Below are 16,900 nucleotides of genomic sequence, written 5' to 3'. Positions count from 1 at the left end.
CAGGGGGCATAGGTTTAAGGTGACTGGTAGAGGGATTAGAGGGAACATGAGGAAAACATTTTTCACCCAGATGGGCGCCAGGAATTCAAATTGGGGGTTGAGGCTGAAATGCTCAACTCATATAAAAGGCATCTGGATCTGCACCTGACGTGCTGTGACCTGCAAGATTAGGGACCGGGTGCTGGAACGTTTGATTAAAATGAGCGGCAATAATCTTTTATTTACTCTTTTTTTGGCCGGTACAGACACGATGGGCTGAATGGCCTCCTTCTATGCCGTAACTTTTGTGTGGTCCCATGATTCTATAGGAGCATTTTAGTACATTAAAGGTGTTATGCAAATACAGATTGTTGTTGTGGAGTTAGGAATTCTTCCAATGAAAAATTGGAAAACGACAATCTCTTCCATAATATTAATGAACCTTATGTGAATGTGCCACTTTGACGCATAGGATTCTTGAGGTTGCAATTAGGTGAGTAAGTTTTTAATTACAGAGATAACCAGGCAATCTATTTTTTTAAATTTAGAGTATCCAATTCTTTTGTTTTCCAGTTAAGGGGCAATTTAGCGTGGCCAATCCAACTACCCGGCACATCTTTTTGGGTTGTAGGGGGTGAGACCTATGCCGACACGGGGAGAATATGCAAACTCCACACAGACAGTGACCTGGGGCCGGGATCAAATCCAGGACAACAGCGGCATGAGGCAGCAGTGCTAACCACTGTGCCGCCGTCCCGTCCTGAAAACCAGGCAATCTCAAGTCTTTGTTTTGTTCAAAAAGGAATTTCACCCCCGGGAGTTAGGGAATCAGGAGTACTGACCCAAAGCATTGTGCATGTTGCTGATGTTCTTGTGGCAGAAATTCTGCTGGGAGTGCAGCTTTCATCTATTAACAGCCATGTTAAACTGGGTTGAGGTATTTTGAAAATGTCACTTTAGAAAATTGTGCGCACGAAGGACAAATTTATTTTCATCATAAATTATCCATTTATTCAAGAACACTGAAGAATAATCTCTTCAAATCGTTGAAAATAGGCAGTGTGGAAATCAGCATCTGATCCCTACTTTTAAAAAATAAATTTAGAGTACCCAATTAATTTTTTCCAATTAAGAGGCAATTTAGCGTGGCCAATTCACCTACCTTGCACATCTTTGGATTGTGGGTTCGAAGCCCATGCAAACACGGGGAGAATGTGCAAACTCCACACGGACAGTGACCCAGAGCCGCGATCGAACCTCGACGCCGTGAGGCAGCAATGTTAACCACTGTGCCACCGTGCTGCCCCTTCTGATCCATACTTGGCTTCCCCACAATTATGATGTGGACACGAGGGTCTTTAAAAATAGGAAATGCTGGAAACACACAGCGGGTCAGGCTATATCTGTGGAGGGAGAAACATGAGGTTACTATTTCAGGCCGTAGGCGTTTCAGCAGAACTGGTCTTTAAGCAAACAATGTGGAATATAAACTAGATTTTAAAAAATAATTTTATTTATAGAAAGAATGTTTCCTCGCTTCTGTGGGATTACCACTTGTGCTGCCCTGTCGCTGTCAGGCCGTAACTTAATCTAGGAGATAATGAAGGAAAGCCCTGTCTTCCAAAGCCCAATGGACGTCGGTCTGCAATCGACTATTGCAGATTTGAAAGTCACAGATTTGCTGCATTTTATGTCACCTTGATGGTCACTTTGAAGTTTACATTTAAAGTGTTGCAGGGATGGTGGAAATGTTCAATTTTGGATTTTGTTGAGAGGTATGCCTAATCGTGAACCATTGTTAGTTGGCCATTTTATCTGGTTCATTGATGCTTGCCAACAATTGGTCAAATGATGAAAGTTATGTCCTTATTTTTGGAAATTTGTTGAAAAGCAGGGTACGGACTCTGTACATAAAGGTTATAATGTTCTTCACTATAAAATAAACATTTAGCGCATGTACCTTTGAAAGAGAAAATTGATAGATGTGTCAAATTCATTAAGGGGGGGGGAGAAATTAATAAAAGAGAAAGCAAAACAAATGATAACTGATCCTTAAGGCAGGATTGTTTTTTTGCTTATCCGAAGACACTGCTGTATGTGCTGGCAGAGTTGCTCAGTCTGTAATTTGATCCCTGACGCTGAAGAGATGACCTTTGGCCTGCTTCCCAGCATTCACCTGCCACGGATTGTTCTAAATCTGGTGCTTCAGGAAGTTCTATTAAAGCACATGGAAAGTAGGTGACAAACCACGAGAGTCTGTTTTAGAAGAAGAAAAGGTGAGTGAACTCAAACCGAGCATTAAAAATATGGGGCACGTGCGGGTGGGGTTGGTCAGACTCTGAAGCATTCTCTGAGATCAGAAAGTGTCAGTATTTACTGAAGACAGAGTGGAAGCTTTCTGTGTGTGTTCAATCTGACTGAACAACGTGACATGTTGTAACAACCACCACTCAGGAATGTGTGTGTGCCTAACCAAGGAGTGGTGCCTGTGATTAACCTGAACTTTACCAAGCAGGAACAAATGACGGCAACATGTTATAAAATGCTTTCTGTCTACATTCTATGTGTAGAATCCTGACAGAGTTCTTCGTGTATAATCAGTGATCAGCTATTGTTCAAAAGTAACATCGTTCCCATGTGGGCCGTGTCATTATGTAAGCAGTCTTGGAATTTGTAAAGTGCTGGGACATTGTGTTGCTAAGGGCTGACGCCGTTTGTTACTGTGGACAGCAAGCATTTGTTTGTTCAACTAACCTTATGTCTTCACAGTAGAAAAGATTTTTGTTCGGAATGAATTGTCACTATTTACAGTTGAGGAAAAAAAAAACAGGCTGAGGCAGAGGGGTTATATTTCATATCTGTGGAACCACACCCTACTGAGGTTAATATCACTTGAAGCCTGGTAATAGTTTTTCATGAAATCTATGCCTTTTATTTTTAAAATTCATTTATGGGATGTGGGCGTCGCTGATTAGGTAAGTATTTATTGCACAGCCCTAGATGCCCTTCAGAACGTGGGGGTGAGCAGGTGCAAGTACACCCATAGTGCTATGAAATGAAAATCGCTTATTGTCACAAGTAGGCTTCAATGAAGTTACTGTGAAAAGCCCCTAGTCGCCACATTCCGGCGCCTGTTCGGGGAGGCTGGTATGGAAATTGAACCGTGCTGCTGGCCTGCTTGGTCTGCTTTAAAAGTCAGCGTTTTAGCCCAGTGTGCTAAACCAGCCCCTATTAGGGAGGGAGTTCCAGGACAGTGAAAGACCGGCAATATATTTCCAAGTTGGGGTGGTGAATGACTTGGAGGGAACCCCCAGGTGATAGTGTTCCCAGGTATTTGTTGCTCTTGTACTTCTAGATGGTAGTGGTCGTGGGTTTAGAAGGTGCTGAGGGTTACTGCAGTGCATGTTGTCGGTGGTTGAGGGATTGAACATTTCTGGGAGAGGAAGGAATCAAGCGGGCTGCTTTGTCCTGGATAGTGTTGAGCTTCTTGAGTTTAGTTGGAGCTGCACTCATCCAGTCAAGTGGAGAGTATTCCATTACACTCCTGACTTGTGCATTGTAGATGATGGACAGGCTAACATTAGGTTAGTCAAACAAACAAATGTTTGCTGCCCACATAACAAACGGCATCAGGAGGTGAGTTACTCATTAGTTTAGTCAAACAAACAAATGTTTGCTGTCCACAGTTACGGCATCAGGTGGTGAGTTACTCATTGCAGAATTCCTAGCCTTTTATCTGCTCTGGTAGCCACAGTATGAATGTTCACTTTTTGATCAATGGTAACCCCCAGGATGTTGGTGGTTCAGCGATGGTAATGCCATTGAATGTCAAGGGCGATGGCTAGATCCTCTCTTTTGGGAGATGGTCATCGCATGGTCCTTGTTTGGCACAAATGTTACTTGCCACTTGTCTACCCAAGCCTGGGTATTGTCCAGGTCTTGCTGCATTTAGACATGGACTGCTTTATTATTTGAGGAGTCGCAAATGGTGCTGAACATTGTGCAGTAATCTGCGAACATCCCCACTTCTGCCCTTATGACGGAAGGGAGATCATTGATAAAGCAGCTGAAGATGGTTGGGCCTTGGACACTGAGGAAATCTTGCAGTGATGTTCCCGAGCTGAGATGATTGGCCTTAAACCACCACAACCATCTTCCTTCGTGCCCGGTATGACTGCAACCAGTGAAGAGTTTTCTCCCTGATTCCCATTGACTCCAGTTTTGCTCGGGCTCCTTGATGCCATACTCGGTCAAATGCTGCATTGATGTCAAGAGCAGTCACTATCACCTCACCCCTGGCATTCAGCTCTTTTGGCCATGTTTGAACTAAGGCTGTAATGAGGTCAGGAGCTGGGTGACCTGGGCAGAATCCAAACTGAGTGTCCATGAGCAGGTTATTGCTGAGTAAGTGCTACTTGACAGCACTGTTGATGACTCCTTCCATCACTTTGCTGATGATGGAGAGTATACTGATAGGGCAGCAATTGGTTGGGTTGGATTTGTTCTTTTTCTTCTGTACAGGACATAGCTGGGCAATTTTCCACATTGCCGGGTAGATACCAGTGTTGTAGCTGTACTGGAACAGCTTGGCTAGGGATGCGGCAAACTCTGGAGCACTATTGCCGGAATATTGTCAGGGCCCATAGCCTTTGCTGTATCTAGTGCCTTCAACCATTTCTTGATATCACGTATTGTTGAAGACTGACATCTGTGATACTGGGTATCTCTGGAGGAGACAGAGATGGATCATTCACTCGGCATATCTGGCTGAAGATTGTTGTGAATGCCTCAGCCTTGTCTTTTGCACAGTAGTGTTGGGTTCCTCCATCATTGATGATGGGGATATTTGTGGAGCCAACTCCTCCAGTGAGTTGTTTAATTGTCCACCACCATTCATGGCTGGATGTGGCAGGACAACAGAGCTTATATCTGATGCGTTTATCTTGCAATCGCTTAGCTCTGTCTATTACTTGCAGCTTATGCTGTTTGGCACACAAGTAGTCCTTTGTTGTAGTTTCATCAGGTTGACACCTCATTTTTAGGTATGCTGGTGTTGTTCTTGGTATACCGGCCTTCACTCTTCATTGAATCAAGGTTGATCCCCTGGCTTGGTGGTAATGGTAGAGTTTGGGATGTGCTGGGCCATGAGGTTGCAGATTTTGGTTGAGTGCAATTCTGCTGCTGCTGATGGCCCACAGCCACTCACGGATGCCCAGTCCTGGGTTGCTAGCTCTGTTTGACTTCCAACCCATTTAGCAGGGAGGTTGTGCCACACAACACTATTGAGGGTATCCCACAATGTGGTGATGGGAATCCCACAATGTGGTGATGGGACCTTTTTTGGTCATTTCCAGCGATAATGTCATGGACAGATGCATCGGCAGCAGGCAGATTGGTGAGGATGAGGTCAAGTATATTTTTCCCTCTTGTTGGCTCCCTCACCAACTGCTGCAGTCCCAGTCTAGCAGCTATGTCCATTAGGACCCGACCAGCTTGGTCTGTGGTGGTACTACCGAGCCACTCTTGGTGTTGGACATTGAAGTCCCCCACCCAGAGTATTATGCGTCCTTCCCACCCTCAGTACTTCCTCCAAGAGGTGTTCAGCAAGAAGAAGTACTGATTCATCAGCTGATGGTGGACGGTACGTGGTAATCATAGATAATCATAGAATTTACTGCGCAGAAGGAGGCCATTCAACCCATGGAGTCTGCACCGGTCCTTGGAAAGAGCACCCTACTTAAGCCCACGCCTCCACCCTATCCCCGTAACCCAGTAACCCCACCTAAACTTTTTTTTTAATAAACAATTTTATTGAGGTATTTTTGGCATATAAAACAGCAACATTCTACCGCAGTGTACAAAAAGCAAATAAACCATAATGCAAGCATCGTCTCCCCTCTCGCAAGAACCTGCCTAAGCAACCCCCTACTCTACGCTACCCTAACCCCCCCTCCCCCCCCTGCTGACGATTAATTCTCCGCGAAGAAGTCAACGAATGGCTGCCACCTCCGGGCGAACCCTGACAGCGATCGTCTCAAGGCAAATTTAATTTTCTCCAGCCCGAGAAAGCTCGCCAGGTCCGAAAGCCATACTTCAACCTTCGGGGGCTTTGAGTCCCTCCATGCCAGCAGTATTCGGTGCCGGGCTACCAGGGATGCAAAGGCCAAGATGTTGGCCTCTTTCTCCTCCTGGACTCCCGGGTCCTCCGAAACCTCAAAATTGCCACCTCAGGACTCATTGCTACCCTAGTTTTCAATACCCAGGATATGACGTCTGCGAATCCCTGCCAGTACTCCCTTAGTTTAGGACACGCCCAGAACATGTGTATATGGCTCGCTGGTCCTCCGGCACATCTAGCACATTGTCCTCCAACCCAAAGAATTTGCTCATCCGGGCCACCGTCATGTGGGCCCAATGTACGACCTTGAACTGGATCAGACTGAGCCTGCACATGTTGCGGTCGTGTTTACTCTACTCAAAGTGTCTGCCCATATGCAGTCCTCTATCCCCCCCCCCCCGTCCCAAGCTCCTCCTCCCACTAAAACTTCAGTTCTTCGGTCTGTGCCTCCTCTGCTCCCAATTCTTTATAAATGTCGGAGACTCTCCCCTCACCCACCTCTCCTCTGGAAACTACCCTGGATCCCCTTTGGTGGGAGGCGTGAGAAGGATGGTACCAAACTGTGTACGAAATCCCGGACCTGCAAGTACCTGAAATCATTCCCTCTCGCCAGCCCGAACTTCTCCTCCAACACCCTCATGCTCGGGAAGCTCCCTTCCAGGAACAGATCGCCCATCCTCGCAATCCCCACCCTCCGCCACAATTGGAACCCACCGTCCATATTCCCCAGGGCAAATCGGTGGTTACCGCAGATTGGGGACTAAACCGATGCTCTTACCTCCCCTATATGCCTCCTCCACTGGCCCCGGATCCGTAGAGCCGCCACCACTATAGGGCTGGTGGAGTATCGTGCCGGCGGAAGCGGCAGAGGCACCGTAACCAAGGCTGCCAAACTGGTGCCCCTGCACGAAGCAGCCTCCATCCACTCCCACACCGCCCCTGTACCCACCATCCATTTCCTTACCATGGCTATGTTAGCTGCCCAGTAGTAGTTGCTAAAGTTCGGCTACACCAGCCCCCCATCCCCTCGGTTCCTCTCGAGATCGCCTTCCTCACCCGTGGGAACTTTCCTGCCCAACCAAATCCCAGGATAATTTTATCTAGACTCTTAAAGAAGGATCGTGGAATGAAAATGTGGAGACACTGAAATATGAAGAAGAATCTCGGGAGAATCGACATCTTCACCGTCTGCACTCTCCCCGCCAATGACAGCGGGAGCACATCCCATCTCCGGAACGCGTCCCTCACTTGCTCCACCAACCGGGACAGGGTTAGCTTATGCAACTTAACCCAGTCTCACGCTACTTGTATCCCTAAATATCTGAAGCTTTCTCCTACCAGCCTGAACGGCAGCCCCCTCAGCCTACTCTCCTGACCTCTCGCCTGCACTACCCACATCTCGCTCTTTGCTATGTTCAATTTATATCCTGAGAACCGACCAAATTCCCTCAGGGTTTCCATGATTACGTCCATCTCCGCCATTGGGTCTGACACGTATAACAGCAGGTCATCCGCGTATAACGAGACTTTATGTTCCACTCCCCCCCCCCCCCCCCCCCCGGACCAGCCCTTTCCAGTCCCTTGAAGCTCTCAGGGCAATTGCCAGCGGCTCTATAGCCAGCACAAACTGCAGTGGGGAGAGGGGACCCCCATCCCTGTCTAGTCCGGCAGTACAGTCTGAAGTAGTCAGATGTCGTCCTTTTCATCCTCACACTAGCCTCTGGGGCCTGATCTAGCAGCCTAACCCAGCCAATGAATCCCAACCCGAACCCAAAACGTCCCAGTACCTCCCATATATAGTCCCACTCAACCCGGTCGAAAGCCTTTTCGGCATCCATTGCTACCACTACCCCTGCCTCCCTACTCTCCGGGGCATCATAATCACATTGACCAGCCTCCTTAGATTGGCCACCAGTTGCCTGCCCTTTACAAACCCGGTTTGGTCCTCCGCAATCACGTCTGGTACACAGTCCTCAATGCTAGATGCCAAGATCTTGGCCAGTAACTTAGCGTCTGCGTTAATCAAAGAGATCAGCCTATAGGACCCACATGCCTCCGGGTCTTTATCCCATTTCAGTATAAGCGAGATAGTGGCCTGCGACATTGTCGGGGGTAAGATCCCTCTGTCTCTTGCCTCGTTGAACACCCTGACCAGCATCGGCCCCACTATCTCGGAGAACTTTTTATAAAACTCCACCGGGTCCGGCCCCGGACTACCCAACTATCCAACTACATGACCTTCAGGCCCCCCAGTACCTCTTCGGTCCTGATCGGGGCCCCCAGCCCGTCTACCAACCCCCTACCTACTCTTGGGAAGGTCAGTCCGTCCAAAAAGCGCCTCATCCCCTCCGCTCATGTGGGGGGTTCCGAGGAGTACAGCTTGCTATAGAAGTCCCTAAACACCTTGTTCAGACCTACCGGGTCCCCCACCAGGTTTCCCTCCCCGTCGACTACCTTTCCTGTTTCCCTAGCCACTTCTCTCTTTCTTAGTTGGTGTGCAAGCATTCTGCTGGCCCATTGAAGAACCCGCTCCGTATCCAGGAACCTGTGGAACTGGACCACCATCACTCGTGAGGGACCTCCTCGCCGCGGCTGCTCTATGTGCCCTGTCCACCACCGGCGGGTGAGGGAACACCTCGTTCCCCAGCAGCTTCTGGAACATATCTGCCACATACGCGGCAGCATCCAGCCCCTCGGCCCCCTCCGGGAGGCCAACGAGTCTTAAATTCTGCCGGTGAGACCTGTTCTCCAGGTCCTCCAGCTTTTATAGGACCATTTTTTGTTGGTCTCTCAACCTTCGAATCTCCATGTCCGCCACCATTTGAAAGTCCGCCTGCTCCTCCACCGTCTTCTCCAGCTCTTGGACCTTCTCAGCCTGGGCATCCAGCCTTTTCTCCATTCGGTCAAACGATTTCTGGAGCGGTTCCAAATGATCACTTTTCAGTGCTAGAAAGTTCTCCTGCATAACCTGCAACAGGTGCTCCATTGTCGGCTGAGCTGGTGGTGCCCGGGTCTGGACATCGGCCATATTGGTTTCCCTCACAGCCTCCCCATTGCCCTTGCTTGTCCACTTCTTCAGCTGTTTGTGATCCTTCCTACTTCTTAGTTCCATACACCTCTGTATGGATTGAGTGCCTGAGTGCTATTAGTTTCCAATCCAGCGCTTAAAAGCGTAAAAAAGTCAGGGGAAAAGGGTCCAAAAGTCCGACCGGAGCGGGAGCCACCAAGTGTGTGACTTACTCCCTCATAGACGCCACCGGAAGTGTCCCCACCTAACCTTTTTGGACACTAACGGCAATTTATCATGGCCAATCCACCTAACCTGCACATCTTTGGACTGTGGGAGGAAACCAGAGCACCCGGAGGAAACCCACGCACACACGGGGAGAACTTGCAGACTCTGCACAGACAGTGACCCAAGCCGGGAATCGAACCTGGGACCCTGGAGCAACTGTGCTAACCACTATGCTACCGTGCTGCCCAGAGCAGAAGGTTTCCTTGCCTATGTTTAATCTGAAGACATGAGTCTTCATGGGGTCCAGAGTCGATGTTGAGGGCTCCCAGGGAAACTCCCTCCTGACTGTATACCACTGTGCAGCCACCTCTGCGCCGCCACCTCTGCTGGGTCTGTCCTGCCGGTGAGACAGGACATACCCAGGAATGGTAGCTGGGACATTCTCTGTAAGGTATGATTCTGTGAGTATGACTATGTCAGGCTGTTGCTTGAGTAGTCTGTGAGACAGCTCTCCCAACTTTGGCACAAGCCCCCAGATGCTAGTAAGGAGGACTTTGCAGGGTCGGCAGGGCTGGGTTTGTTGTTTTTGTTTCTGGAGCTGGGTCGAGGTTAGGTGAGTCCATCCGGTTTCATTCCTCTTTTGTATTTTTGTAGCGGTTTGATACAACTGAGTGGCTCGCTAGGCCATGTCAGAGGGCATTTAAGAGTCAACCACATTTCTGTGGATCTGGAGTCACATGTAGGCCAGATCAGGTGAGGATGGCAGATTTCCTTCCCTAAAGGACATTAGTCAACTTTACGACACTCAACAATGCTTTCATGGCCATCATTAGGTTTTTAATTCCAGATTTTTATAAATTGAGTTTAATATCCACCACCTGCCATGGCGAGATTCGAACATCACCCTGGGTCTCTGGATACTAGTCCAGCGACAATTTCAGACCTTTACATTAAAATACATTTGGGACTTAAATGCAGTGAAATTGTTGGATACACTTTTGAAAACATGACCCAGTTTCAATCATCACTTTGTTGAATGTAGCTATATTGAGACCTTTAAAGCAGGGTAGAAATTGGTATGTGATGCACCAGCTCTTTCGGCCTAATATGGTGTTGAGGATGTTAATTTGGCAGCGAAATGGTCTGCATCCAAACTCCACTGCCATTGGTCACACTGCCAAGCTTGTTGGGATGCCCAACACATTTGTAGATTAGTTTACTAATTAAAGGACCTGTTATAGGACCTCTTTTTACAAATTCATTACCTAGTAGGTGGGTCAGATGCAAGGCCACCCTCACCTAGGCTTTTGTAGTGGTCTCTCCCTGTGGCTGCCAAGTAAAGAAAAGTATTATAATATATATCTTGAGCTTCTTACAGAACCATATGGAGCAGGAATACTTCCCAAATTCCGCAGGAGTTGTGATAGGCACCTCCCCATCCATCCATCCCCTCAAGTGGATTGTTCCAAATTCCCCTTCTGGACCTTTCACGGTATGATAACTGGTGAGGCATGCGGTCCATCACCCATCAGGAAAACCGCTTGGTGAGGTGTGACTGACAAGCTTGTCCCAATTGTTGCAAGAAGGCTTAAGAACCCTAGGGCACCATCCAATGGCCACGCTGAGCCAGAAACGCAGCTCACCGCAGCACAGAGTGGCTGATAAAAGCTGAGAGACCCTGCTTCCGGGACCTACAGAACTCGCAACACCTCGCGAGGTCCAAGGCGATCTCACGAGACGAGGCGATGTAAATCCTGCCCACAATGGGATCATGTTTTGGCAAATCTGCATATTAAAGTGAGGCAGTTAGTCTCTGTGCAGTTTCCTGAGGTACCTCAGGCTTTGAGATTCATCCCCTTCGCCTCGGAGATCTTGGGCGAGCACAGTTCAGTACTGGTCCCCACAAACAGAGGCCAGACCTTTGGACAGGGTGGTGCCTTGGCACTGCTGGTGCCACCAGGGCATCTTGGCAGTGCACGCCCGGCACCTTGGCAGTGCCATCTGGGTGCCAGCCTTGTACTGCCAAGGTGCTCTGATGGCACTGCCAGCTGGCATGGGCACTACCAGGCTGCCAGATTGGCTCTGCCAAGGTGCCACACTTGCATTTTTTGTGTGCGTGCCATTGAGCTGAGGGTGCCCTGCGTGGGTGTTCAGGGGGATCCGTGGGGGGGGGCTCCAATGACCCTCCCAGAGTGTGTTTAGGCTGGAGGTGATCAGAGGTTGCTTCGGGGGTCTCAGAGATCGGGGTCACAATCTCTTGCTACACTGGGGAGTTCCAGCGAGCGGAGTTCCACAGTGGACAAAACGGGGCTATGTAGGTTGAATAGCCAGGTACTTCTCGGCGCTGCGAGCGCCAGGAAACATGTGGCTAAACAAGTTTGCTTTGGGACGTTGTTCCCATTTGGCTGAATCGAGCCCCATTTCTATTGATTCTCGGGCCTTTTACTTTGGCACAGGCTGCCTCCTTAGAACAAAACCTGGGTCAACCGCCATTTCTGCGATGGGCACTTTACTGATCAATTCATGACTTCTGTGAGGATGTTCTGTTAAAAATTACCATCAGGATCTCTTTGATTAATGAATTAATTAGACCTAAAAAACAAGCAAGATTGTTAAAAGTTAACAGTCAGAAACAATCCAGCACTATGCTGTTGATATTGGAGAAAAAGCACCAGACAACTGCAGCCAAAATCCAATGACTCTTGATGTATTAATATTACAAAAGCCCAGCATTAATGCCAGGGGCAGCACAGTAGCACAGTGATTAGCACTGTTGCATCCCGGCTTGGGTCACTGTCTGTGTGGAGTCTGCACGTTCTTCCCATGTCTGCGTGGGTTTCCTCCGGGTGCTCCGGCTTCCTCCCACAGTCCAAAGATGTGCGGGTTAGGTGGATTGGTCACACTAAATTGCCCCGTAGTGTCCAAAGGTTAGGTGGGGTTGCTGGGTTCCGGGATAGGGTGGAGGCGTGGGCTCTTTCAGGGGCCGGTGTTGCCTCGATGGGCTGAATGGCCACCTTTTGCACCGTATATGCTATGACAAATCCTGAAATCTCAATGTGCACGATCTTGCAGGTAAAGGACTGCTGATAGAACATGTTTATTTTTAAAGCCAGGATACCTTTTATCGGTTTTGAACATTTTGATATGTGTAGTGAAGAGAATGATGCACCTGGACAGAAAAAAGAAGCAGCAGCAAAACAGACAGGGAGTTTTCAATAAGCAGAGTACAGAATGAATTCTTCTAAAGCAAAGTGGGACAGGAAAGGGTTGTATAAAGACAACAATTACATCTGAATTCCCCACGGAAGCATGTTTGTAATTCATGGATTTTCTTTGTAACATTAACATAAACATATTTTGAAGGATGCCATGCATACTTTATGTAGTTTACACAATGCGACACACCTAGATCCCTGTAATTAATGTTTATTAACTTGGTACAACTCATGGCTGCTCTGTCTCCTCCAGTCCTTGCAATTCAGAACCAAAGTAAGACCTTATGCCTAAATAACAATTAAAAAGTCTTACCAAAACAAAATTTGACAAACAAACTTCACAAAAATAACTCACACATAATTTCTTCAACATAGTTCCTCATCTGCTGTGAAGCGTGGCCAAAATGGAGAAACTCATGAGACAGGGTAAAGTGCCAGTCCAGCCACTGCTCTTTCTTAATGTCTCACATGGCAACCATCAACACTCCTCCTTCTTTGATTCATGCTACAACATCAGTAGCTTGTATTTATATATCAGCTTCGATATTATAAAATTCCCCAAGACGGTTCACAGAAGTGTTTGATGCCAAGCCCCAGAAGAAGGTTTTAGAACAGAGACCCAAAATCTCGGGCCCAGGTACTCCTCCTAGCTGATGGGGCGATGAGATGATGCTAATTATCTTTGACCTCACAGGCTATTCTACATGTTTGCTATTCTTTCTTTTTTTTCTCTCTGTTATCTGTTTTAAATTTACATTTTGTTTGTTTTGGACTGACTCTTCTGTTCCTACTCTTTTGATTACATTCAAGTACCTTTCTGGGTTTTCCTTATTGATTGCATTCAATATTTTATTAAGTTCAGACAAAGTAACCTACATCTAATTCTGCAGCTACAAATGCTACCTCACTCACAGTGCACTGTCATGGCCGACGCAGTATATATAATATATAATAATCTTTATTGTCACAAGTAGGCTTACATTAACACTGCAATGAAGTTACTGTGAAAAGCCCCTAGTCGTCACATTTTGGCGCCAGTTCAGGTACACAGAGGGAGAATTCAGAATGTCCAATTCACCCAACAGCACGTCTTTCGGGTCTTCCGGAGGAAACCGGAGCACCTGGAGGAAACCATACAGAATGTGTGTAAGCTGCCCAATCTTCATGTGTCATGGTGCTCTGAGTTTTTGGATTAATCTGAAGCATACGTTGCATTGATGTACATTTCTTTGTTTAGTTACTGGAGTGGGAAGGCAGGCGATAGCACCCTGAGCTGGGTGACTGCCATTTTGCATTTTGGGCGCCAAGGTCACCTGCCCTAAACTGTTGGGGCCCTCCTTAAATCAGGCATTGATAATTTTGTCCAGGTGTGCTTTGCCACACTTACTTCAAGCTGAAGTATGATCAGAGTCAGAGTACTACTCACCAGGCCAAACCAGTTCTGACATGAACCAGGGGCAAAAGAGAAACATAGATTATCATAGAATTTAATCAGCAGGGTAAGTTCTTTATTTTCCTTTTGTTTCTTTGTGGGCTTGGAGGAGCGGAAGTGTTCCTCTGGGCTCCACAAGGAAATTCTGGACCTTCCTGACCCAGGCACCCCCGATCCCTCGGCCAAAGTTCAGAGCAGTGCCTTGTGCCAGGGCTATTCTCCTGGGTCTCTGGGTGAGGTTTCTTGTGCACCCATTGTCAACTAACTTCAGTTTCCTTCTGTTTGATATGAGATAGTTTTACAACGTGAAAAATTCATGTTTTAAAATTTAATTAATTTTGTATTAAATTACTTATATTGAACTTTCCTCTTTTCTAGTTAACACAAGATCCCAATTTGTATATTTTAGATCAGTATATTTCCAGTAACCCTGTGCAGGAGGTTCCATGAGTCATCATCTTGCAAAGCGCTTGCGAAGCCTTTCTAATTTATTTATGAGCACGTCATAATGTCAAAATGTAACATTGCATCACCAACACATGGCAACGCAAGGCTAAAAAAGGCTCTTATTTGTGTTAAATCAATTGAAGAGACAGATTATCCAAACTAGCAAATATCTGCACACAAAACATAATAGAAAAACTGTGCTGAAAATCTGCAACAAAAACCTTTAATATGAGAAACACGGGTCAAGGAAAATCTGTGAAAGCATTGTGTAGTATATGTATATACTACACTGTATATGTATATACATGAAGGGTGAATGTGTAGTCAGTACAGTCAGAAGATCACTAGAGGCAACACTAACAAGGAGTATAAATACAAGCCCAATCTGTTTTCCCGCTCTCTTCGGGTGTGTTGTGGCTAGAGAACAGAATTGCTCAGATTGCAAAGTATTATATTTATAGTTAATCTAATTCTATCTTGCTTAATTTGACTACTAGTAAAAGTATTGAAGAATCAAACTCACAAGTTAATTAATTAGTTACTCAATAAATTATTTGTTATCACTGGACGACCTTGAGTATTCAAAGAACAAAGAACAAAGAAAAGTACAGCACAGGAACAGGTCCTTCGGTCCTCCAAGCCCGTGCCGACCATGCTGCCCGACTAAACTACAATCTTCTACACTTCCTGGGTCCGTATCCCTCTATTCCCATCCTGATCATGTATTTGTCAAGATGCCCCTTAAATGTCACTATCGTCCCTGCTTCCACCACCTCCTCCGGCAGCGAGTTCCAGGCACCAACTACCCTCTGTGTAAATAACTTGCCTTGAACATCTACTGTAAACCTTGCCCCTCGCACCTTAAACCTATGCCCCCTAGTAATTGACCCCTCTACCCTGGGGAAAAGCCTCTGACTATCCACTCTGTCTATGCCCCACATAATTTTGTAGACCTCTATCAGGTCGCCCCTCAACCTCCGTCGTTCCAGTGAGAACAAACCGAGTTTATTCAACCGCTCCTCATAGCTAATGCACTCCATACAAGGCAACATTCTGGTAAATCTCTTCTGCACCCTCTCAAAAGCCTCCACATCCTTCTGGTTTTGTGGCAACCAGAGTTGAACACCATACTCCAAGTGTGGCCTAAATAAGGTTCTATACAGCTGCAACATGATTTGCCAATTCTTATACTCAATGCCCGACCAATAAAGGCAAGCATGCCGTATGCCTTCTTGACTACCTTCTCCACCTGTGTTGTCCCTTTCAGCGGCCTGTGGACCTGTACACCTAGATCTCTCTGACTTTCAATACTCTTGAGGGTTCTACCATTCACTGTATATTCCCTACCTGTATTAGACCTTCCAAAATGCATTGCCTCACATTTGTCCGGATTAAACTCCATCTGCCATCTCTCCGTCCAAGTCTCCAAACAACCTAAATCCTGCTGTATTCTCTGACAGTCCTCATCGCTAACCGCAATTCCACCAACCTTTGTGTCGTTTGCAAACTTACTAATCAGACCAGTTACATTTTCCTCCAAATCATTTATATATACTGTGAACAGCAAAGGTCCCAGCACTGATCCCTGCGGAACACCACTAGTCACAGCCCTCCAATTAGAAAAGCACCCTTCCATTGCTACTCTCTGCCTTCTATGACCTAGCCAGTTCTGTATCCACCTTGCCAGCTCACCCCTGATCCCGTGTGACTTCACCTTTTGTACCAGTCTACCATGAGGGACCTTGTCAAAGGCCTTACTGAAGTCCATATAGACAACATCCACTGCCCTACCTGCATCAATCATCTTTGTGACCTCTTTGAAAAACTCTATCAAGTTAGTGAGACACGACTTCCCCTTCACAAAACCATGCTGCCTCCAACTAATACGCCCATTTGCTTCCAAATGGGAGTAGATCCTGTCTTGAAGAATTCTCTCCAGTAACTTCCCTACCACTGACGTAAGGCTCCCCGGCCTGTAGTTCCCTGGATTATCCTTGCTACCCTTCTCAAACAAAGGAACAACATTGGCTATTCTCCAGTCCTCTGGGACATCACATGAAGACAGTGAGGATTCAAAGATTTCTGAGAAGACATCAGCAATTTCCTCTCTAGCCTCCTTCAATATTCTGGGGTAGATCACATCAGGCCCTGGGGACTTATCTACCTTAACATTTTTCAAGACGCCCAACACCTCGTCTTTTTGGATCTCAATGTGACCCAGGCTATCTACACACCCTTCTCCAGACTCAACATCCACCAATTCCTTCTCTTTGGTGAATACCGATGCAAAGTATTCATTCAGTACCTCACCCGTTTCCTCTGGCTCCACACATAGATTCCCTTGCCTATCCCTCAGTGGGCCTACCCTTTCCCTGGCTACTCTCTTGCTTTTTATGTATGTGTAAAAAGCCTTGGGAGTTTCCTTAAGCCTATTTGCCAATGACTTTTCGTGACCCCTTCTAGCCCTCCTGACT

General features: G+C 46.9%; 1 protein-coding gene across 2 annotated transcripts in view; it reads left to right on the top strand.

Annotated features, from left to right (window-relative positions):
* LOC140393173 (uncharacterized) overlaps positions 1-16,900 on the top strand; it is a 384,488-nt gene that overhangs the window by 18,403 nt on the left and 349,185 nt on the right. The window contains exon 1 of one of the 2 annotated variants that reach the window (XM_072479313.1): positions 2,141-2,255. The exons of the other annotated variant lie outside the window; for it this stretch is intronic. The gene's annotated coding sequence lies outside the window, so the exon portion shown is untranslated. Of the gene's footprint in view, positions 1-2,140; positions 2,256-16,900 lie in introns of those variants that run through there. 2 annotated transcript variants of the gene reach the window in all.

This window comes from Scyliorhinus torazame, chromosome 16 (genome assembly GCF_047496885.1).
Source record: "Scyliorhinus torazame isolate Kashiwa2021f chromosome 16, sScyTor2.1, whole genome shotgun sequence".
Classification (NCBI taxonomy): domain Eukaryota; kingdom Metazoa; phylum Chordata; class Chondrichthyes; order Carcharhiniformes; family Scyliorhinidae; genus Scyliorhinus; species Scyliorhinus torazame.
Note: the sequence above shows the minus strand (reverse complement) of the source record. Positions and strands in the feature narration are given on the sequence as shown.